General features: G+C 39.0%; 1 long non-coding RNA gene across 1 annotated transcript; it reads right to left on the bottom strand.

Annotated features, from left to right (window-relative positions):
• Window positions 1-20,924: 20,924 nt before the first annotated feature.
• LOC110016009 lies at window positions 20,925-22,469 on the bottom strand. The gene is made up of 2 exons (XR_002874312.1): window positions 22,034-22,469; window positions 20,925-21,470 (listed from the first exon to the last, which is right to left on the bottom strand). It is a non-coding gene; the product is annotated as an uncharacterized LOC110016009 (long non-coding RNA).
• Between the last annotated feature and the right edge of the window lie 1,341 nt (window positions 22,470-23,810).

The following is a 23,810-nucleotide window of genomic DNA, read 5'->3' on the forward strand; positions in this document are numbered from 1 at the left end:
TGTACACATGCTTTTAGCCTGCCACTTAACCACCAAAATTAGGCCTACGAGTAGATAATTGCATGGTGAATGAAAACAGTGGTTGGTGCGTGTGAGCATGTGGCTCAAAAGATCCATAGACACTTTTTTAACCTTCCGCTGTCCTTTTGTCTCAGGGTTGGTTAGAGTGTGTCTCTCCATTTTAGAAAAGAGACAAGGGTATGCTTTTGCCTGTGCGAGTCTGCAGTGTAGTGCGTGGGCTGAACAACGCCTTTGCAGTGAGTCTGTTTGTTTTTGACATAAATGCTGTCTAAACCTGGGGAGTGTCTGCAAATATTGATCTTCTGTCTGTTAGTGGATGAGGGACTCTGACAGAGACTAATTCACTCTCTGGCTTTTCTCGGATCGTCTGCCATTGGGCTTTTCAGGTTGTTTGAGATGGAGACAACAGTTCAAAATGACATAATGAGGCCTACAGTATGTGGAGCCTTCACTGAGATCATTGGGCTATTTAGGCATTAAAAAAGGATTGTGCAAACACAGCTCCCTTTTATTTATCCCTTATTGTAAAGTATGTCTTTCAGGACTCATCCAGGTGTCATTGGAGATTCACGTGGCTGAATGCTGTATCATGCAAAGGCAGCCAAACATTTCTGTGTGTGTGTTATACTGTTGGCGGGATGCAGTGTGAAGCATCTTCTGTACATCATCTGACCTTGCAGCAACACTTCTCAAAAGCAGGTCTTGTGATTGCAATACAGACAGAAACGGCAGCCAGTACTTAGGGGTCCTGACCGAGACTTCAACCCTGATACTTCACAAGCGGCACAAGCGGGACGGAGAAAGACTTAAGGGATAGAGATGTATGGCTGTCGATAGCAGGTACTAATTCATAAGCAGCTATCATTAAACGTTTCAGTCACTGGCAGACTGTGACTTTTAAAAGGGCCGGGGTTTGGGTAAATACTGATGTTGCAAAGAAAAGGAAAAGGGTGGGATAAGGGGTAGTGTATCGTTGTGTTTACATTGGCTTTGTTTGTTCCAAAATCTCTTGATTTGTCTGTGTAAAGCAACTATCTGTTTGAAATGAATTGTGTGAGGTCCATGTGCTGACAGGCATCGCAAGAAAACACTGACGAGGCTGCCCTCATCTTAGAGTTCACATGGCGCCTTAAGCATGGCCCTGAGGTGCTGTGTTCAGTTTGGGGCCTTGATGTCTTCACTTTTGCTGCGTCTGGAGTATGTCCAACAGATTGTACTGATAACACTTGTCTTTCACCATGCCCTGCGTTGGGTTGTGTGGTTGGATGCCTGCGGTCGTTTGATCACACCAAACATGACTTTTGACACTGTAAATGCATAAATTCATCTTCACTGGACTCATGGATCACACGACACAGCTGCAGTGACAGAATCGGGCTGGACAGATGGTCACACCTGCTTAGTTTAGAGGACTTACATGACTAAAAGACAATGTTTGTTTCTAGTGATACGGATTAAAAACATGTCAGCGTTATCCTCCTGGTTTCCTCCTGGTGAATTTCAATAGGATTCTTTAGACAGAAGTTTAAGTAAGTCCCCTGAATGAACCTATTTGTTCTTTAGTCACAGCAGTAGTCATACATGGACAACAAGCATGGAATTCATAGGCTTCTGATAGTTGGAAGTATTTGAAAAGTTCTGTCCAAACCTTTATCCTCATTTTGTCTCAGCATTTCAGCTCTTGATCTCATTGTCTCTCCAATAACAAATCAAAGTTTTAAACTACTTTGTTTCCAGACGCTTTGTTAAAGTGGATATTTGGCTCGATGGGTAGTAAAGGCAAAATGCCTAAAAACCCATTGAAAAAAGGCAAAATTGTCATGAAAGAAATGTGCAGATCATTTCCAAATATAGCTCATTTTCGGAACAAATAATGAAAAAGGACTTCACTAAAGTGTGATGAAACTCTCATAAACACATCATTATATATAGTCAGCAAGCTCACACATGCATAAAAGCATTTTGCCTAGCCCACTGACTTGAAATTTAAGAGAAAAGACATTTAATTAATTAATTAATTAATCAATTAATCAGTGCATTATTTTGCTTTTAAAAATTGACGAGAACCTTTCAAGGCATCTCTTCTCTGGACTGAGCTTCTCCAAGTTTGAAAAATAGCTTAAACCTGCAGGTTCTTGCTCTTTTGTTGCAGGAATTTAATAGGTGTTCCAAAGCTCTTGAAACTAAATTTATTTTGAAAATCTTGAAAAAAAAGAAGTTTTTTTTGTCTTGATTCCATTTTGAGCTGCCGTCACTTTATCTTTTACGAGTCAGACGTCAAGAAAAATGTGAGCACCATAAGACGGTGGTGAAAAATAGATTATTTTTTATTGGTCAAAATAATAGTTTAAAAAATATTGCATTTTTTAATGTTACATAATTAGTGAATTACAGCTTAAAAACTGCGACAGTCAATCAAAACGAAATTGGAAAAAAAATGTTCTATTTTTTACATCGTGCAAACTTAGTCAATGAACAAATCAAGAATCTGCTTTTCATTCTCCCTTAAATTACAATTCTGCTTTATTTGCGCTTTATTTTTTGTTTCTCAATTTATTTTACACAACTTTTAGCTCTCATAACAATGATTGCTGAGCTATCACAGGCCCTTTTTAGCTTCAATTGGTTGTTTCTTTTATATGCAGAAGAATCACAAACTCTATGAAAACATGAGAAGACCTGCAATGTAAACTTAAGGATTCCATAATCCCAACAAGATTCTACAGAGGGAAGAAGTTTGCCATCTTCCAAAAACAAGCTTGCTAGTCTCACGAAATAACTTGTTATATCTTGCTGTCCGTATTTAGGAGACCAACTAGTTGTTTAAACACTGTAGTTCACATTCATCACTGTGTTGTCACTCCAAGTTCTCCTTAGATCCACCCACTCCTGCATAGTTCTAAATCTCAGATCTGCAGACAAAGATTGACATCAACTTGTTTTCTAAACTATTTCTGATGTAGTGCCTCTGTAGTGTTGAAAGCAAATGCTGCCCTTGAAACATGCATCTTAAGTCGTGATACAAACTGTATAATTTCGTCTAAATTTTGTTGGTCACTAAATAACTCACTTCTTATTTAGAGATGTTTGAACTTTCTATCAAACTGAGAACTTTATTTACCCCATAAATAATCATGGTCAGCATTATGATATATTACCCAAGGATTATTGCTACAACAAAAACACTACTGTCTGAAAAGTTTCATGACCCCGAGCTTTAAAAATGTGTGTTTGCAATAAGTGTGAACATTTTCTGGTCAGCTGATGTCTGTTGCAGAGCCTCAACACACAAGAAATGTACACTTAAGATACAATAAACTTTAGATTCTTCTTACATCTGTCAAGGAGCAGCAAAATCTAAAAATGTGGCGTCTGTTCAACATAGTGAACACAACATCTTGTCCTAGCTTTTTCCTTTTTGACAGCCCCTGTTTCTTGTCACCCTAACACCATCCTGCCTGCTTTCATAACCTGTTGGACCACACTGCACGTCTCAGGCTGCCCCGTCGGTGTGTCACAGGGTGATCAACCCTGTGTGGCAGCTACCTGACGCCCTGTCTGGCGGCTCACCTCCATCACTGTCATGCTTTTCACATTCCAACTTCTAAAAGCCTCATCACTAACATGATTCATACTCAGAACCTTGAACGGTTGCTTGGATTTTTTTTAATCACTTCCTGGTAAAACTGTACAAATGAATTACACACTGCCCTTGTTAAATTATCAAAATCCCCCATGCTTATTTAATCCTTTGATGATCTGCTAAATTACTCTCTGGGTCCTCAGCTACATGATAAATGTGGAAAATTGATGTCTGAGCATTCAGCCTCAAGCTAACAAAGCCTCCAAAGCATCTTAGTATTTTGTTGTGTTTGACAACTGGGGTCATCTTGATGACTGACCTTTGTGTTGCTGGGTTCATCCTCAACAGCAAATGTGTGTGTTTAGGTGCATCTTTCTAGCCCACCCTCAACAGCAGGGTCGTGGTGAGAGATAAGCAGCGAGACCAGCCTTGACTTGTTACAGCTTTGGTCACGATGTGACCCCCCAATTAGTGGTGCAATTTTTTTTCACCTAAAAAAACACATGTCAAAAAAAGAACCATGTGATCCAGCTTTTTGGCAAAATAAAAAAAGAAAAAGGAGAAGCGTTTTAGAGAGGAAGCTCCCCCTAGTCGTCATTAGTCAACACTTCCATACACTTTAATCTTTGTCTGATTTTGCTGTGGTTTTCTTGCTTAAAATGCCATGTTAACATGTCCTCACCCACCCTCATAAAGCAAAGGAGGCAATTGAGATGATCAACATTACCATAAAGACCGTGTTAAAAAGTCAGTCATTTTGATTTTGCCCATTCATTCACATTGTTTCTCCTGAGGCACATTTGACTCCACAGTGATGAGGTTAGCAACTGGTCATGTCTCTGCAGTGCTTCACATGATATAGCTAGTGTGAATAGACCTGTTTGTTGGGTGAGGGAAGGAATGGACTCTTTGTCAAACTTGGGGGATTTTTGAGAGGAGGGCAAAAAAGTAAAAATGTTCCACCATAATTTTACATTTTCCAAAAGCTTTATGATCAGCGCTGATCTGTTAAGAGAATAACAACACATATGATATTATGGCTAATTCCCCAATCCCCAAGATTCTGAGTTCACTACTTTTTGATGTTGTGTGCAGTGAAACAAAATGTTTTGAAAAGGGATTATACACCACAAACCACCATTATTGGCATGTAACCAAAAGCAAATGATTCTATGATTATTGTGTTTTAACTATAGAGATATATAATAAACAAACACCTATTGGTCACTTGCTAATCAAAAAACACTCCTCCAAATATGAGTTCTAAAAAAGTCTGAATAAATCCTCCCTCCCATAAAGGAAGTAGCTTCAATAAAGCATCAGAAACTGGAATTAACATAGGTTGACTTTAGGTATAAATTTGGACTTTTTGACCTAGAAGTCAATGGAAAGCATTTGACTTTCTCAATCATAACATCCTACTTGACAAACTGGAAATGCATGGGATAATAGAATCAAAAACGATTTAAAAGGAGTTTGTCATGCTATTCTTAAGCCTTTCAGCGTTAACCTTATTCAAATACATTATAATATATTACCACCTAAAGAAGATATTTTTAATGAAATATTACTTATTTTCACAGTTCATTTTCCTAGTAAGAAGTAAGACAACTCGATCTCTGAGGCACCGGCTTGTGGGTGCCGCCCATTTCCTGACGTCCACCTAGAGCCACAGTGTGTCTGTGTTACGCCCATGAAAACAACATCCAAACTTTTGCAAAGATGGATGTGCACATTGTAAAAAAAAAAAAGGAAAGCATTTTTGCCAATCACCGCTAGCTCCGCAGAGGAATTGGGTGCGGACTCTACCTGGAAGGGGCTGTTCTCACTTATGACAAAATGTTAGAACCCACTAATTTTTGTGGATTGAAAGGGGGTGGTGCTCAGTGAGCATGGGTTTGAGAGGAATGCTCAAAGATGTGTGAGTGGACCAAATATCGCTTTGGGGTTGTTTTTTGTGAGGAATTAACACTATAATACATTCGTATTATAATTATATAATAATAAACTACACAAAAAGTTGATTTTGTGCGATATAGGCCTTTTAAAGGGAAGAAGACATATTTCAAGATTGGTGAATTTACATCAAAGGTCACGGAGATTACTTGTGGTCTCCCACAAAAATCAATTCTGGGCCAGCTGTTTTTTTTAATATTTACATAAATGACATATTCAGTGTTTCAAAACTTTTAAAAGTCATATTATTTGCAGTGGTACAAAAATATTTTATTCTACAGGCAATATTCAAGAAATTATCAAAGGGGTGAATACAGAACTAAGGACAATAAAAACATGGAGGGGTTACAACAAACGGTCTTTGAATTTAGACAAAACAAAAGTCTTGTTTTTGGTATTCATAATGTCACAGCAGATTTGTCAATTAAAATGGATAATGTCTCAGTCTCTAGTTTTGATTATGAATCATTACACTCTTAAGAGGATGGCATCTTCTTGCATTTTTGTTAATGGAGAGTAGCCAGTTGAGGTGGCTTGGGCATCTAGTCCGGATGCCTCCTGGACTCCTCCCTGGGGAGGTGTTCCAGGCATATCTCCCTGGGTGGAGGCCCTGGGGAAGACCCAGGACATGCTGGAGAGACTATGACTCTCGATTGGCCTGGGAACGCCTCGGGGTCCCCCCAAAGGAGCTGGATGAAGTAGCCGGGGCAGGGGAAGTCTGGGCATCTTTGCTTTGACTGCTTCTTCCGCAACTCCGGTCCGAATAAGCGGAAGAAGATGGAAATGGTCTTTGTTACTTTTAATCAACACATTACTTTATTTCTCAAATGAGTTTGCTATATTACCGTGATTTCTTAAAGGAAACCAATCAATCAATCAATCAATTAATTGCTCCCTTCAAAATCTGCCTAAAGTGGTCATTGAAGGAACTGAAACAAATGGTACTTCCAGGTTTGCTCCAAATTTAGGAACAAAAGATGCTTGGTTTTAACAATTAGATAGCCACCTCATAAAAGCCCTAACCCTCCCACATTTGTTCATCTCTTCTGGATCTTCAGACATAACAGCTACAATTCTTCTGAGAATGCATTGATCAATTTTTCAGTCTTATCTTGTAACTGAAGACTATTTCTCAGCCAGCAACATTACCTTCTTCATCGCGCCAAGCCTCTGAGTTCAATTGGCACTAAGTCCACAAGGGAGATGAGTATGAAATGCTTTGCTTGCCTCACAGCTTTTGCAGCCTCTGTGATTAGATTTTAGACTGAAGTGCCTGGTAAGCTGATCTTTAGGTGTGGAGTTGGATTGCCATTCTTAAGTGAGTGCCCTAACATGTATCAAACTCAGCTTATTACTGTTGTGGTGGAGTTGATGGTCTCTCGAGTTTCTATAACACCAATACACTTGGTGTTGGAATATTCATTAGAATGTTTCCAAGAGGGCAATTCTTTGCCCTCAATCTCACAGATCTCTGAGCTTGCTAACAGCATCCCTGTTTGGTTATATAATATTCATCATAATCATAATGAGCTCAATCACAGCAGACAAGCTCTTTCCAGAAGCAATAAAATCTGCAGTCACCTTTTGCCTCCCTCTAACCCATGCAACTACCGCCATTCCATCCCTTTTTGACTTATCTGCTTCCATAGAGACTGTTTCACTGGACGGGAATTGCATCCGCTAAACCATGTAGCTGTCACTGCAGTTTAACCACCAGTATCTCAGATATGGCCCAGGGGAAGCTGTCCTTTCTGGGCCACTGAAGCCAGATTTCATTTCAGGGCGTCAGCCATGCCTAGATGTCTGTAGTTGCACACAATAATGATGAGTATTGGTGTAAAAATACTAATTTTGCCTCATTTTGTCCTGCTCAAATTTAAGTGCCAGCCTCGTTTGAAGTTGTTTTAAATGCAGCCACTGGTGGCAGAGCAGAGGTGAATTTGGAGGGAGTAGGGTTCCTGCGGTTTGATGGTGTTGATCATTTTGTGGTTCCTTAACTCTGTGTTTCAAACATACACAGTGGTTTAGGATTTTCAAATGCTTTCAGATGGAAATTTGACACACAAACCCTTCTGTTCAGCAGCAGCAGTTAACTGTGATTAGATCTTTTACCTCGGCGTGTGAAGTAAATGGTACGCTTTATGATTTTTCAAGTAGGTCTGATCTGTCTTAAAGAAATACTTTGCATGCAAGACACTTAAGAACACTTGTATAAAGTTCAAAATCTTGTGGTTTAAAGAAATAATCAGTGAAAGAGGGGAAAAAACTGACTACTACTAGATTAAATTGTGATACAGTTTTAGCTTTTCCGCATGGCCCATTTCTCTCCTCTCGACCATGACCTCCATCGTGAACAGGTGTCATGCCACACGGATTACAAAAAAATTTAAGAAAGATGGTCAGTAAAGACTTTTGAGATTACACATATGGGCGGGAGCAGCCATGATGGAGGAAAGTCACACTTTAATCTGCAGGAAGAGGATATAGATTATACTAAGATTTTCCATTTGTGTCAGGGATGCTTGGATAATGCCACCTAAGATGTCAAATCTAAGCCCATCATTGCAGTTTGTGAGATAGTTACATAATGTAGATGTTGTGCAACATAGTGGATTGAAACCATGGTCCTTTACTGAATGCATACTTACAGTCTGGTTTCCACATTTTTCCACTTGACCTAACATCTACGACAAGTGAACTGAGTTTTATTATTATGAAGCACTGTAGTTTGTCTCATTTTTGACATTAAACCTGTCCAAAAAGGGGCGTGACCATTTAGCATGTTCCAACAACTGTTTGCCTCCCCCATTTGCCCATTTTTGGAGAGGATGGGCTTTGCTGACCTTAAATGTGGCCATCACACTGTTTAAACAGAAAAATGGGCTTGTACAAGTCATCAGGTAATGCCACTGCAGCTTTCATCCATTTAAATACATACACTATAGCTGCAACATACTTCTCTGGTAACATGGGTCATGCATTTTGAGCACACTCTGGAATGAAGTCAGAACAAAATCTTTAGACCTTATGATTGGAAATTCAACCTGTAACTCAAAGTAACAATGAAGCCATTTAAAGCACACATTTAATTAAGTTTATGCATTATGCTTTACACTTGGTATTTGGAAGAAAAAAAGGTTTTCAAATCCACATTTATGTTTAATGTGGCTGAAAATATCATTTCATCTAAATGCACACGTTTCTGTAAATTCTGAGAAGATGGATGAAGATTTTTTAACGAACAGTTTCATAATGTGATACTGTGGTATAGTATATTGTGGCAATAGCTACTATGACAATGTCAATTTCATTTCCCCAATTGGCTGACTTGTAGCTGCATAAACTAATGCCATTTTTCCACAACTCACTGTAGAGTGCCGTTTAAGAGGCTGCAGTTGAAGAGAGTCAATATCAACATATTACTAGGCTCTAATAGGGCTGCAGACAGGCACAATGGGACAAGATCAGCAAGTCAGCAGCACCTGCAGCTCTCTGCACAAGGCCAAGGGCGCACAACTAATACACTGACACAAACACAGACAAATAAACGCACGCAGAGACAGTTGCACACACATGCACATGCAGAGCTCAGGCTCAGCTTAATCTAATCAACTGCGATGGCTAGCTCGATTAATAAAGCCAGCTATTGACTTCTAATTGGCGCCGCTCTGCTCTGCTAATTTCCTGGGACGAAATTACACTAATGCGGTTTGCCTGATGGAGTACTTATACTTGGCTCCCGGGAGAGACAGGCCTTCGAGACGGATAGATAGCAAGGTTGAAGGGAGAAAGAGAGAGAGAAGGGAGAAGGGGTAGGAAGAGGAAGCGAGAGGATAGGTGGGGGGGGGGGGGGGGCGTTAAACTTTGATAAGGATCAGAGGCTGTTGTTTCAGTGCAGACCATTTTTCTAATCAGTAGCCTGCTGTATTTGAAAATCTCATACATGCTGGTGTAGTCTTACCGCAAGCATGGAGAGGGAATAAGAACCTCAGAGAGTTGAGTGCAGGGCAGCTTTAGCTGCTGAATTTCACTGGTGGAGTGTAACTCTAGACACTTGCCCACTCACTAATGAATTCTTTTCAAACCACTCAATTGCACACCTCCACGCCTGTATGGACACTCAAACACTCTGTCTGTGATCTTATCACACTAGAAAAGTAAACCTCAGATACATTACAGTTATTTAGACTTGATTATACATGTCAAATTTTGTGATAATAAGAAATATGGAATGTGTTATGGGTATAGATGTAGTTCATGTTATAAAGAAATTATAGAAATTATATGAAGTCTTTTTTAAAAACATAACATTTAATGGATTCCGTGTGTGATGTACTGTATCTACAAATACATGTATGTCTATTTATGACTGAGTTATTATGACATTATGTGTTTATGGATGTATACATTCATACGTATCTTCTTTGACTTCTTTTACTAAGTCACAATAAATCATTCATAGTTTGCTATATCTATGTATAGAAATTTATCTTTTTCAGAATTTTCCAGTTCCAATATCACTGTTGCAGTTGTTTCTTGGTTTTTGCGATTTATGGTTTATGGTTATGTTGTGTTCAGTGTAATGGTTTGCTGCTCTGCATTAGTCCTTAGTATATTTAGGACAATATTTTCTTTTTTATTCTTTGGGTCAGATCCTGTTTGAGACACCATTTTTTTCCTTTATGCTCTTTATTTGTCACATTTTAGTTCATGTTTTGCTTTTTGTCTAATTAAGATTCTTTTAGATACGTTTCTTCCGTCATTTTGTGTTTTTGCTCCAACTACTACCATTTCTGAAAACAATAACAGTTATTTATTATAAAGGATACCACTGAGACATTTTCATCAAAACAAAGCATACATTTTATTAAAAAAACAAAAACTTATAGACTTAACAGCTGAAAGCAACTTTCACCTAGCACAAACTAGAAATCACGGTAACAAGTCTTCAGTTTTGACCAGCCAAATAGTTGATGTTATATTCAGCAATGAACTAAATCTGTAAATGTTGTTATTCATTGAAGGCCATCCCAGCCCACCCCGAGTCTTATAATCAAAATGTTATTAAACCTCTGCGTCCTTTCAAGACACCAAACTGATGGAAACAGGACAGCTGTGAGTCAGTGACCAAGTTTGACTGTGTTAAGACTTATTCACTTTAGTTTAAAAAACGCTTACATTTTTCAAATTCCCACAGCAAAATTTGGTGTCATGGGGTGCATGAATTACATGAATCAAAAATTTACAGCATTATAAAATAGGAGTATATTAAATGTACACTGATATGTTGCAGAAGACAAATAACAGACATCATTTAAGCTGTCTCAGAGGTGAGGTTTATCAACGGCAGCCCAAATGGGACAAGTTCCCTGCTTTATTTGACTTTCAGAAACTTGAAATGTATGTTTATATTTGAATTCCTGTAGCCACTAAATAAAACTGTTTCGGCAAGATACACGTTTATATTTTATTAGGTGAACACAAATGACTCATTTAAAAAAATTGTTTGTTTTTTGCAATCAAAAGAAAAATATTGCAAACAATGTGTTTATGTGTAATTTTTCAAAGTAAATCATTACATTGCTACACATTCATGTTTCTTTCAAATTCTCCTACCAACACATTCACACACTCATCCTACAGTTAATACTGTTTTCACATCAGGAATATTATTTTCAAGGGATGCTGACAGATTATCCTGAGACTTTAGCACTATCAGCGTCTTGTGCTCCTAATCCATATTTGTAATCTTAGTTCCTATGACAGTAATTTACGAGTTGCAGCCACAATCCTTTAAAAACACATGCAATAATCCCCGGTTGACACGGATCCGAGGAGCAAGCGGCACCTGTTCCATCTTAAGACTTTCTCTTGTTGACTTTTCCTCTATTTTTTTTTTTTAAATCGTAAATTAAACAAAAACTGCTATTATCGCTGATTTCATGTTAATGTTTTGTATTTCATCTTTATGTTATGTCTTTTATCTTTTTAAACATTACATATTAAAATGGATAATTTTCTTTTTTGTATCATGTTTGCTTAATTGTACGCCTGTTGTCAGCCTTCTCAGAATTATTGAGGTTTATTCGAGACCCTCTCCAGGTGAAAGGGAGGTTACACATGAACGTGACAATTCTCAGTCATCCTGGTCATATCAGCGCAGGATTCTGCTCTTCAAGGTGAATGGACTTTAAAAGGCTGAGCCATTTGATCAGCAGTTCAAGAGAAGCTCTGATGAGTTCTTCAGCTACTGAAGATACTAATGTTAGGCTAGTGATAAGCAGCAAAACATCCTCTAGATCAGCCTTTGAAAGTCCTGTAGCCCTGAAGAGCAGAACCCAACAGCAGGTGAAACACTCAAGCTGGCAGTAGATAGCAGAGACAAACACTCACACGTCCTCACACGTACTTTTTAGGTTAAATTTGGATCACCAGTGTACTTCTCATGTGTTTCTGAATCACGTGATAAAGCACTACACCACTGTTCAGCCACTGTTGTGTGTTATTTTGCATTATTTCTAGTAAACACTGCATCAAAGCACATGTTTATTAAAATTGTGGATACATTTTGACATGACAATGTTAAATAGTAGAGGATCTCTGAATCTGATTGAACATTTCCTGTCACAGATTTATGACAAAAAATATTTAACCCCTTGACGCCTATTGATGGAAATGTGCATTAAACCACTTCTAAAATTACCTTGATTTCTACTTGAAAGCAACAACAAAAATGGATTATATATATCTATATTCAGCAAAAACCCTAAGAAAAATGAGTATTTGAAGTTAATCACTTGGCAACAATTTTTTCATTCAAGCACATAAAATGTAAAAACCTGCATTATTTAAACACGATTTCATCAATTCTAAAACCTTTTATCCGCACATGAATTTTGCACTAAAAACGGAAAAACTTTCTCTGACTGAAATTCCCAAAATACTTTATTTAGTGAAAGTTGGGATATCTTGAATGTGTCATTTCACTAATCTTTATACCCCCACTTGTGACCTGGATTGTGGCAAATTGTCTTTATCTGGTGTTGAGATCCCCAAATTTAGAGGGGGATTGGTGTGTCTTTGATGTCCTAGATTATCAGTAATCTTATCCCTGCAGATTAGAAAAAATAATGAGAGAGGTACTTATAAGTATTTTGCTATAAACTTCTGTGATCAACAAACCCAAACAGTTCCAACACAATGGAAAGCACAAATTAGATTTTATAATGTTAGCGTTTTATCAACAACATTTGGTTCTTATATAGCACTGAATATTATTTAAAAAGGATCATGCATTAAACTAATGTAAACTGCAATCATGTTTTGCTATAACTATAAAAAAAGAAAAGCTCTAATACCTGTATCATATATTATGCAAATTAAACTGGAAATCCTTTTGATGTTTATAAAGGAATTTACAAAAATGTGGGCAAATATAAACAGAATTGTTTGTGTTGATTTAATCTGCCTGCAAAGCAGATAAACCAGCAGTGGTCATCTAATCTTAGCTTCTCAATCACAGCATGTTAAGGCTGATTTAAAATAAGCACAACACATAAGCTTTTACTGTAGATTTGAGAAAGAATGGAAACACACATGCGTGTGTACACACACACTTGCACACAAAAAGAAGAAAAAGAAAAGCGCCACTTCCTCTTGAACTTGGTCCAAACACACACTCTCTCAATTAGATGGGGCCGCCAAGGCGACGTCAACGCAAACTTCCAAACAATAGGCACAGGGGATTCATAAAGCATAAGGAGGAAACATGAGCTTATAGCACTATTCCAATTAAAGAAACATTTGTTGCCTCTGACACTTAAATGTGATTCTCCACAGCTGTGGCGCGCTCCAGTACAATAGTGGGTCTGCAAGGGGCAGGGTTTGTTGTATTGTTGGCTGTCAATTGTGTGAAAGGTTGAGTCAGGCCCAGGCCCAGTCTCTTGAGAGGTATGCTTTATCACAACAGAGGAGACCTTTTGTTTTCCCTTTTCAAAGGATTTCCACCACTCCCTGGTCCAATCATATTCGTTTAAAAAACAGAAAGTTCAAGTGGATGGAGATAGAACATATAAATATTTGACTCTAACATTCACTAGTGATCTTGGTCTGGAGGTAAAGCGGTTGGTTTAATGGCCTATAGCTTCAAGAGAGCAGAATATTTTTCGTTTACTCCTTTTTCTGCTTCACAAGTATTAGTCGTTAGTCTGAATTCATAATAATTGATACATTTTAGGTAAGCATTGAGAGACTGTGCATCTCCAGGATGAGGAGCTGATGTGTAGAATCTTTAACAGTAGGGGTCACTCTTCTCTCCTCCCAGTGGAGATTTGATGCTTAAGGAATTACTCATAGACACACATGATCCCACAAAAATAGAATCCATCTTTCTTAAAAGCATGAACTTTTGTTTACAGTCCTGCAAATATCAAACAAATTCAAACCAACACTAGACGTTCTTCCCACAGGAAGGACTGTGTGTCTTGTATCAAGTAATAGTCTCTAACAGCAACAGCAGGCTGCTTGTCTTGTGGTAGCTGTGGTTAGTGTCATACAAGAACAGCCATTGAGGTGCCTATGGACTCTGTGAAGCTTCCTGCCAGGGGCCTGTCACAGACTAACCAGGGCTTGTGTGTCAGCTTTCTCGTGGCCTGAAGGGGATGGATTTTACTCAAAGGAGCCAGGACCCCCACACACGCCACATGCAAGTGGAGAAAATCACTAACCTACCACAAAAACAACACAGTTTTTATATTATATTAAAGTCACTTGATATGTTTTACAACATCTATATATTCTTGGCTTTTATACATACAGTATATATATTGTGCTTTGTGCATCAACTTAGTCTTTTCAGCATCTGTATGCCACAAAAAAAGGGATTATGTTTTCTTCTCCAGACAAAAAATAAAATGAAATACCTTTAATTATTTAAGTTCAAAAAGATTTCAAATAATTAGGGCTGCAAAATGCTCTCCTCAAATTTTTCAGCACATTGGAGGGAGACATTGATAAAACCCAGAGGTAAAATATCTTTGGTGGGTGCTTTCCTCTTCAAATCTTTCATCTCAGGCTGGCTAACCTGATCCGATACAGCTAGGCACTGAGCCGGAGATCTCTGCACTTCCTGGTGTCCCAGTAATGATTGTTAATGATGTCATCTGATCAGGACGAGAGGATGTGTGCGAGCATCTGTGCCTGCATGCTCAAAATGTGGACTGTGTGTCTGCCTGTAGTCATGGGTGAAGATACCTCATCAGATGGGGTAGGAGGTCATTTTATGTTGGCGAGGAGGGGGAGCAGAGCAGGAAACATTGAAGACAATGAACTCCAGTGTGTGCGTCTTCTATAAGCAAGATGCCATCCATTTGCTATGATTTCATATAAGAAAAAACATGGGATTTCTTTGAATTCAGGTATTTATTTTGCATGCAGCAATTTTATTTTGATGTGTCAAATTTAATCTTGTAATTTTGCCCATGAATACAGGAAAATGGCAAAAACTTCAACAAGAAACTGACATCATAGAGCAGGGGTCGGGAACCTATGGCTCGCGAGCCATATATGGCTCTTTTGATGGTCACATGTGGCTCGCAGACAAATCTTTAATTATAGTTTTTTTTTTTCATTAGACCAGTCCTTCTCGGGCGCGATGCGATGCCAGAGGCGCGCAGTAGTAGCAGTGCTTAGAGAGAGAAATCTACGCCAGCGCTATCAGTTACTATTATCTATTATTTCACAGAGTTTGTACCAGCTGGAAACCTTTGAATTGACGTGCCTAAAACTGCGCGCTCCCGTCTCTGAGACAGAGCGCGCAGATGCGGGGACGGGATGTGTGAGGGAGAAAGCAGAGGGTGGGGGTGAGGGGTTGTGGGGACAGCAGGTGAATCGCGCAGGGATTATAAAAACGTAAAACCCACTGCCTGTCACCCACTGCGGCGTGTGAGTATATGTTTGGCTCCCCGTCTGCATGTGATCAGTCTTTGTCACATCTACAGAACATTCAGACCTACGATCACGTTTAAAGTCTCAACGCCTGCACGAAGCAGAAACTCACCACGTATCAACCAGACCAGACCATCAGCAAAACTACCACGAGAAATACTCATCATTTATTAGCAACAGCATAACAATGTTATTAAAAAGAATCCACAGACTTATTGTACTTTAAAAATGTTGAAATTAAATCAAATGCACACATTCATTTGTATATTTAGTTTTAAACAAATTGTCGCGGACTGAGTTGGATGGCTGTTGGGCCGCGTTAAAAGTTCTGGAGTTCATTGAACGCGTCAAGCAGAGATCTGATTGGCTCTCAGTTCTGTCGCTCAGCCTGTTGTTAGGTAGTTTGGACCAATGGGGTTCAGCTATGGGCCGAATAAGGGAAATGGGAGGGCTGACGCGGGAGCAGGTGAATATAAAGTTGGGAGAAGCGCTCTCGTCTCGGCGGGAGAGATTCAGGAGTTGCTGAATTAATTGAACGGCGTTTGTTGCGGTCTGCAGTAATCGGAATAAAGAACTTTAAAAGAGGTTAAGTCTCCGTGCCTCAGTGTGGGGAAGGGACACTACATTATTGTATGGCTCTTTCGAAATTACATTTCAAAATATGTGGCATTTATGGCTCTCTTGGCCAAAAAGGTTCCCGACCCCTGTCATAGAGGATATGCCCCAAGATAGAATAAGAGACAAAACATTTCAATAATTTGAAGGATAAAGCTCCAAACCTGAGAGTTTATGAAAAGTCAGTTTGCTATATTTTATCTCACAAATAGATGACATCTAAATCCAAATTTACATTCTAATGTTCCTGCAGTCTTTTGATGTGATTAAGAATAGACCTCTTTCATTTAGTTCCATGTGTTTGCTGCTTCTGAATACAAATGCTGCATATTGAATCGACTCTAGGTATGTATTTTGTCAGTGGTCACTTTGGCTGATCGACAGAGTTCATGTTTGGATCGGGAGAAAACTTCCAGATGAACAGCAGTGAAAGCAGCACTCTATCAATCTGGGTTTAAAAGTAGTGTGGTCAGCTTTCACCCCCCCCCCCCCCCCCTCCAATACATAGGAGAAATATGAAAGCCAACTTGATGTGTTACTTGAAGTACTTAAATATCTTCCAGACAATGAGAAACAAGATTTGTTTCTCACTTTGGTGTGTAAGCCTTGTGTAGGGATTTTGTGTTCTGTAGGAGAAGTGACTGTATAACGCTCAACACCTCATTCTACATCAAAGTTTCCTTTTTTAAACTAGAAGCGGACAGTAAGTACCCAGTCAGGACAATACTATGATTGTTTGTGAGTACTATGGATCAATTTGTGATCTCTGGATAGACATAAGCACTACCGGTCCCTCTGCAAGGAGTCAGGATTGAAGGAAACTGCAGAAAAGGAGAAAACAAATCCCAACATTTACATATTCAAACTAGTTATTTTGGATCATGGAAATATAATTCTTGCCAGAAGGACTTTAGTTGCAAATTAAGCAAAGACTCTGCACACTTTTGTATGTGCAGTCTTAGTCTTACCAAATTTGCAAATGCAAAAAAATGTCTTCATCTTGGTATGATCCAGAACTATTTGCCCATTGGTGTTAAGTCAACTCAAATAGAAATGAATGCTCAATCATCTACATTCTGTGCAAAAAAAAAAAAAGATAAAATAAGGATTTCAAACTTTTTTTTTCTCTTTTAGTACAGAATGGAAATCCAATTACTCTCCATATCCTCCAGAGGGACCCTAGAGAACACCACCTAGTTGTTACATAGCTATAAATGCAGCACGTGTCTCACACAAACAATGTTTAATGATTTCCTCTTCCAAACATACAGATGTGGGCAGACAAGGCATCATAAAAGGCTTGCAGATAGTGCTAATGGAGCCATGTTTGTTAATGGGCCGGTAGCACTCTCATTGATAAATGATGCTTATCATACCCAAAGCACCCAGGATTTGTTACACTTTTCCCACTGTCCATTCTTTGATGAGCCACGGATAGCAGGCTAATGACCAGCACTATTTTCTGAGGTTATATGTGCATGAATAGTGTAATATCAGTTCTATGATGTAAATTGTATATAAATGTAAATTGTACATAAGCTGTGAATACCAGCTAAGTCCACCATGCAAAATGTTCCTTCCTCCACATGTTTACTGTTTTCAAGAGAAAGTGTTTTGACCTTTGGAAAGCAATCATGAGCCCTCTAGTGTTTCTTATATCTATTGAAGGTGGTTTCACTGTAACCAGTCCAAATAGTCAGGATGTGTTCTCTGTACTCATCATAATCCTGACCAAATGTGCTGTTTGAACAACAAAATATTAAAGATGTTTGGACCAACAGCATGATGGAGACTGCTGGTGGAGTTTATGGGGTTACTGAGGATGTACTAACTATTAGACTATCAAAATTAGCTTTATATTGGTTTGGTGTATTATCACACATAGAATAGTGTCTCTATTAGAAATTAGACAAGTGAAAATGCTACGTTCACACCAGGCTCGGAGAAACACGAGTGCAAGCGGGCTTCTGCGTTCATGCGTTGTCATACAAATTTTTTAAGCCCATTTTTAGGCTCTATGTACAAAACACACTATTGCACATGCGTTAAAACTTAAACCAGTTTAATTTTGACCGATTAGGGACTCGGATTTTGTAGTGACGTATGGATGGCTTCCCTTTTTGAAACATGGAAGTAACATATTTTAAGGAGAAATTATGCAGCTCGCAGCCCATTAGACCAAGTCTATCATATTTTGGAATGGAGTTGTGAAAGAAAAAGATTGGAGAAAGATCTGCGAGATATGCACCACTTCAACATTTTGCACCAAGCCTCTTCCAACAGTGAGTTTCTGCACTAGTATCAGGTGGCGACAGTGCAGTGTGAACTCCATATGTTAAAAGCATGCCCAATGTAAACATATCATGATTCTAACCTTCTAGAGCAAGTTCAAAGTAGAGTACACAATATACAACGCACCGCAATTAGGTTGATTTAATATGGTGGAAGAGGTGCTGAGGGAGGGTTTTGAAGAACTGGCTCTCATCATTCACCCACTTGTGGTGACCCACAGTTTGGAAGCAGGGTTCCCAGTGGCCATGGTTACTTCACAAGCCTTTCCAGACGATTTCTATATTAGTTTTCTGTAACTGATCCTCTGACGTCCCCCTTGGAGTTGTTTTTCTCTCCTTAATCTTTTTCCTAAGCACCTACTGCAACGCCTCAAGCCACGTCTTGTTTCCTTCCTCAAATGATATTTTTGTCTAATCCTTCAAGTGAGTTTAATATCAGGATTTTTCTAGGGTTTGATGTTTCCATATGTACAATGCAAACAACCTTTTGCAGCTTTCCCTACACAGAGAGAGCAAATATGAAAGAAAACTTGCTCAGGATGTAGATATCAGTTCCCTGTTGTTTTTTTTAAATCAATCAATTTGCTTTCAGAATTATTTAGGTTTAACTTCATCAAAGAGATATCTGATTTAAAAAATATGTATTTACCATGAAAAACTTAATTTACCACTTCATAAATGAATGTCTAGTACAATGGGAAAAAATGGGATAGACCCGTACTAACCAAAAGTAGGATTTAAACTCATTGTCTGATCTTTTAAACTCAACTTGTATACAACATATCGGCACAAGTTGCATTAACTAAAAGCCTCTGTGTTGACAATCTAGAATGTTTTTGTTTTGTTTATTTGTTTTATCAAAATAATCCCCCTTTTTTAGTTATTTATTTGAATATTTTATTTTTATTTAATTGTAAAGTCTATTGTCACAACACAGATACTTTAGTTGCTACAATAGCAAAAAAAATATTATTTATATTTTGCTTTTAAACAGCAACACTATTTAGCATAATTTCCCTATGTTGAATTGTCTTCATAGCCTACTTCGGAAATTTTACATTTTTAAAGTCACTCTTTCAACCAACATGGTGTCTGTTCTTTAATAATACAATGGTTGATCAATTCACTAAAACTATTTTAAAAAGTTTGTTTCTCTAAAAAAGGAGTTGTGAAGTGAGCTCACAAGTTTGACTCACAAAAAACAAAATAACAACAGAAGTAAATCGCTTAAAAAAAAAAGAAATTAACAAATAACCACAATGAGGAGTCTTGGGAAAAGGGGCTTTGGAGATGTGTGCAAAGCAATATTCAATAAAACAAACATTTTTTCTCTCTATTCATTATTTTTTAAATAAAAAATTTCAAAATCAAGTTGAAGAAATCGAGAAACATTTGTCCATTGTGACATGAAAGTTTACTCCTCATTTAAAAATTCTTCTAAATATTATGAACCGGGAAGGGGAGCAAATGCACCCATACGTCAAAATATGTTTTTACCATCTGTGCGCTGATGCAAAAACCATATGTCGTCATTAAAGGCGAACGCATCGATACAATTAATATCATTTTGTCCAATATGGTCCTCTTTTTGATCCTCGATAAACCATTAGTGCTACTTTTTATGTACTGTTTTATGCTGCACTCAGTACCTACAACATGATTATGATCAAAATGATCAATATCCCCTTATATGTGAATCTTGAGGTACAGAGTGTTTTCCTTCTTTCAAAGTAAATTGAGCCCAAACTTCCCTGTCAAAGCGATAAAAGACATCTTGAAAATTTGTGGTAAATGAGTGACAGATGTGTGTGTTTATGCAGATAAATTAAATTAAAGGGGAGTCCGTGCTTTGTTGCCCAGACACTGGGTCCACAGAGGCTTTCTAATCATGCTTTCAGTGATTTAACTGGCCTCAATGTGTAATGCCATTTGAGGGGAACTAAGGCAGGCACCAGGAAATGAAACACGGTTGCCTTAGCATGGGTTGTTTAAGTGGTGGCTCGCGCCGACCCCACCCCACAAACAGACAAACACACTCAAACCTCATTCCCTAACCCATAACCCACCAAAGAACAGAGAAAAATGTCAGAAATTGAATTTATTTACATTTTATTTTGTAGAAGGACAATTTACATAAAAGCTGTAGAATTGAGGAATATCCACACTTTTCATGCCTGTAGATATTTACTTAATCTTAGTTAATTACGGAGTAAAAGTTTAAGTTTTTTGCATAGTTTGGTCAACGGTGCAACTTATTCTCATGTGCGGCCTTAATGTGGTGTTTTAAAAAAAGTAAATACGTTCACTTATTTATTGTTTTCCCACCAACAACTGCAGATGTGTGTATCGACATTTGCTACTGACAGCAATGCAGAAGAAGAAGAATCTTCTGCGCCAGTAGACTTGTTCAGAAGTGACATAACGACGTAATGACATTTTCAATGGATTTAGAGAATTAAAGTGTTATAAAAAGTTTTGTTGACTTGTTGAATTGTTAGTAAATCAGAATAAACTTTTTTTTTTTTACATTCTGGAAGCTTAATTTGGACACAACTGTACTTCTTTATGTTATTTATACTGCTATGTTTTAAAGACTATTCCTAAAAGAGCAGTGACCACAAAAGAAAGCTTCTAAATATTTGGATCATTTGTGTCCAGACTGCTGGGTTAGACAAGACCCCCTTCTCCCTGACAAAGCTTGTGTCAAGGCCCCTCTCCGTCTCTCAGACAGACCCAACCCTGATCCAGAGGAAGGCCCTTCCACATCAGGTCTGCCATTTTTCACCTTTGTCTAAAAATACAATGGAGGAGGTGGAGAGGTCTGAAAGATTGCTCAAGAATTGCCGGAACAAAGGGAGCAAACTTGGACGTGCTAAAAATACAGCACAGCGTGTGAATACGATAAAGGCTACAGGAGAGGACGCTGACAAAGCTTCGCTGACTTTCAAGTAGGAGAACAATGCCCCAGACACTTTCAGGGCGTTTGGCTGCACACTGTGGCGGCTGGACAGGCTGTGAAGCAGGATGTCGACATCGGCCCCCGCAGAGAGAGCTGAAAGCTGTCACAAGAAGCACATGAGGCAAAAATGAAGAAATCATTCAATTTTGTTTTATGCTAACATCTAACATTTGTTCACTCCAGAGAAGGTAATTTAACAAACACATTGCATTCATGTGTGGGTTTATAATATGGGGACTGGGATAGATAGAGAACTAAGAGGAGATATATCAGGGAGGTGCAATATGAGAAGGGCCTGTGACCCCTCATCTCATTGATTCAGACAAGGAGGGCTGGACTTAATTACCTTCAATTTTCCCCCAGCCATCACTTTCCCTGTTGATCACTTTTCCCTTCAAGTAAAAGTGCATGTGTGTGTGTGCATAAATTATTGTGTGTCTGTCAGAAAGGAAAGAAACAGAAATGAAGAGGTGTATGTTTTCAAGGCTGAAGCTTTTGCGGTGGGTGCTGTGTTCTGGAAATTGTGGGTTCCCTCATCAGTAATCTGATTTCTTTGGCACTGCCTTTGGAGGTTAAATCAATCAGACTTTTTTTTCCCTTTGACTCACTGATATGTGTGTGGGTTTATGTGTGCGCGTCCACTACACTATGTTAAACACTTACAAGGCACCACTCAGTCAGCCCGTCTCGTTCCTGGTGAGGCATCATGGGAGCATTTGATTGGGTGAGCCGCCGAGAGTGGAGTCAATTAGACAACATGGAGTCATGTGAGACCGTAAAAGGAATAATGCAGTCGCAGGTCGAGTCTACAGGTGGCTACTTCCTCTCATCACACTTTTCTGAGTGACATCTGCCATAGAAAACAACGTAGTTTTGAGAATTCTTATGCCTACAATTAATCTTGAATATTCACAAAATTATGTAAAACCAATCAAGAAAAGAATCAGAATCTCGCCTAAAAGGCTCAACACCATCAGTCATGCAAGATGATCAATGTGGATAATTTAACAGCCGTCATTGCTGCTTGGGGCTGATGTGAGAGGGACCTCCCTTTTCCGTGAATTAAACTTGTCCAGCTTGTCTGCTTGTATGCATGCATGCGTGCAAGCACACATTAAGACACACACTGGGACGTGCTGCTGTTTACTGTAATTAGTATCAGTTCATTTACAGCCTACTGACCCAGGGTGACCTGGGGGATTTGGGTCAATGGAGACAACCAGCGCCACAGTGGAGACAGGTGGGGCCCAAGGTAAAAGCTGGCTGTGCGCGTGGGAGCGCATTGTCCTGTGCGTCACTGAGGGCTGGAGGATTGTGTGTCGGGCGCTGAAGAGTGTGTGTCTGGCGTTGTCTGTCGGCAGGTGACAAAAGTGGTTGTGCGTGTGTTTGGGACACACACGCGGGTGACTCTGTGACTGTGCATGCGTTAGCTTACTCCTCATTGTGCTGGACTTCAGAGGCCAAAGCGTCTTTCGCTTCCTCTTGGAGGCAGTGGGTTAAAAATAATGTGGTGTGCAATGAGCAGCAGGGAGCAAGGCACAGACAGCGTGGAGCCAGAGCGTCACACATGCACACACACAAACACACACACACGCACCATACAGTGGTGCAATAAAGATTTTTTTTCTCTTTTATGGGTATCTATCTCACAGACTAAGTATCCTCATAAATGTTAGTGTACACAAACAGAAATAGATGGTCATCAATTTACTCACACTTCATCTGATCATTTCTTCCTGAATAGATAAAGAAAATTTGTTTTACTTTTGTGTTTTTCACTCAATGCGGTATCTCAGTCCTTTGTTCTCACTGTTATTAGGCTGAAAGTGAATAATTGCTATGATACTGCCTGAATGAAGCAAGGTCTTTAAATACATTATGAATTAAATAAGTTTTCTCTGCGAGGGCAGCGAGCTCGCCACTTCATAAGTGTTTCAATAGATAACCTTGTAAAGCACAGCTCAGTCCTCAGTGAACTGAAGGTTGAATTTTATCAAAAATTCAAGGTTATTTGATTTCTCGGCTAGTTAAAACCGATCCTCATTTGGCAACTAAAGAGCCACAATAGTGGCACTGAGGTCTTTTGGGAAGCTGAGTAAACCTTTGACACCGAAGCAACATGTTGAAGTTTGCTCCGACTATCAGAAAAGCTTGTGAAGAAGAGATTCCGGATGATGACTCACGCGTGAAGAGCCTTTTTGCAGCATCGTCTACCCCTCCCTCTACTTCACGAGGAAGCCAGGGCGGCTGCAGTCTTTCTTCGTTCCCAGATAAGCCTGACTCCAGCTGGCCTCATGCACCTCCTGTCATCTGTCTACTTTTCTTATCAGCTTGACTGTGCAGCACAGTGCTGTTGACACTCTAATTAAGGCCATACTGTTTTTACCTGCCCACATGCTACCTTTGATCTTTGGCTGCGTAAAAATTCTCATCGGTACAC

This window comes from Oryzias latipes, chromosome 12, assembly GCF_002234675.1.
Source record: "Oryzias latipes chromosome 12, ASM223467v1".
Classification (NCBI taxonomy): domain Eukaryota; kingdom Metazoa; phylum Chordata; class Actinopteri; order Beloniformes; family Adrianichthyidae; genus Oryzias; species Oryzias latipes.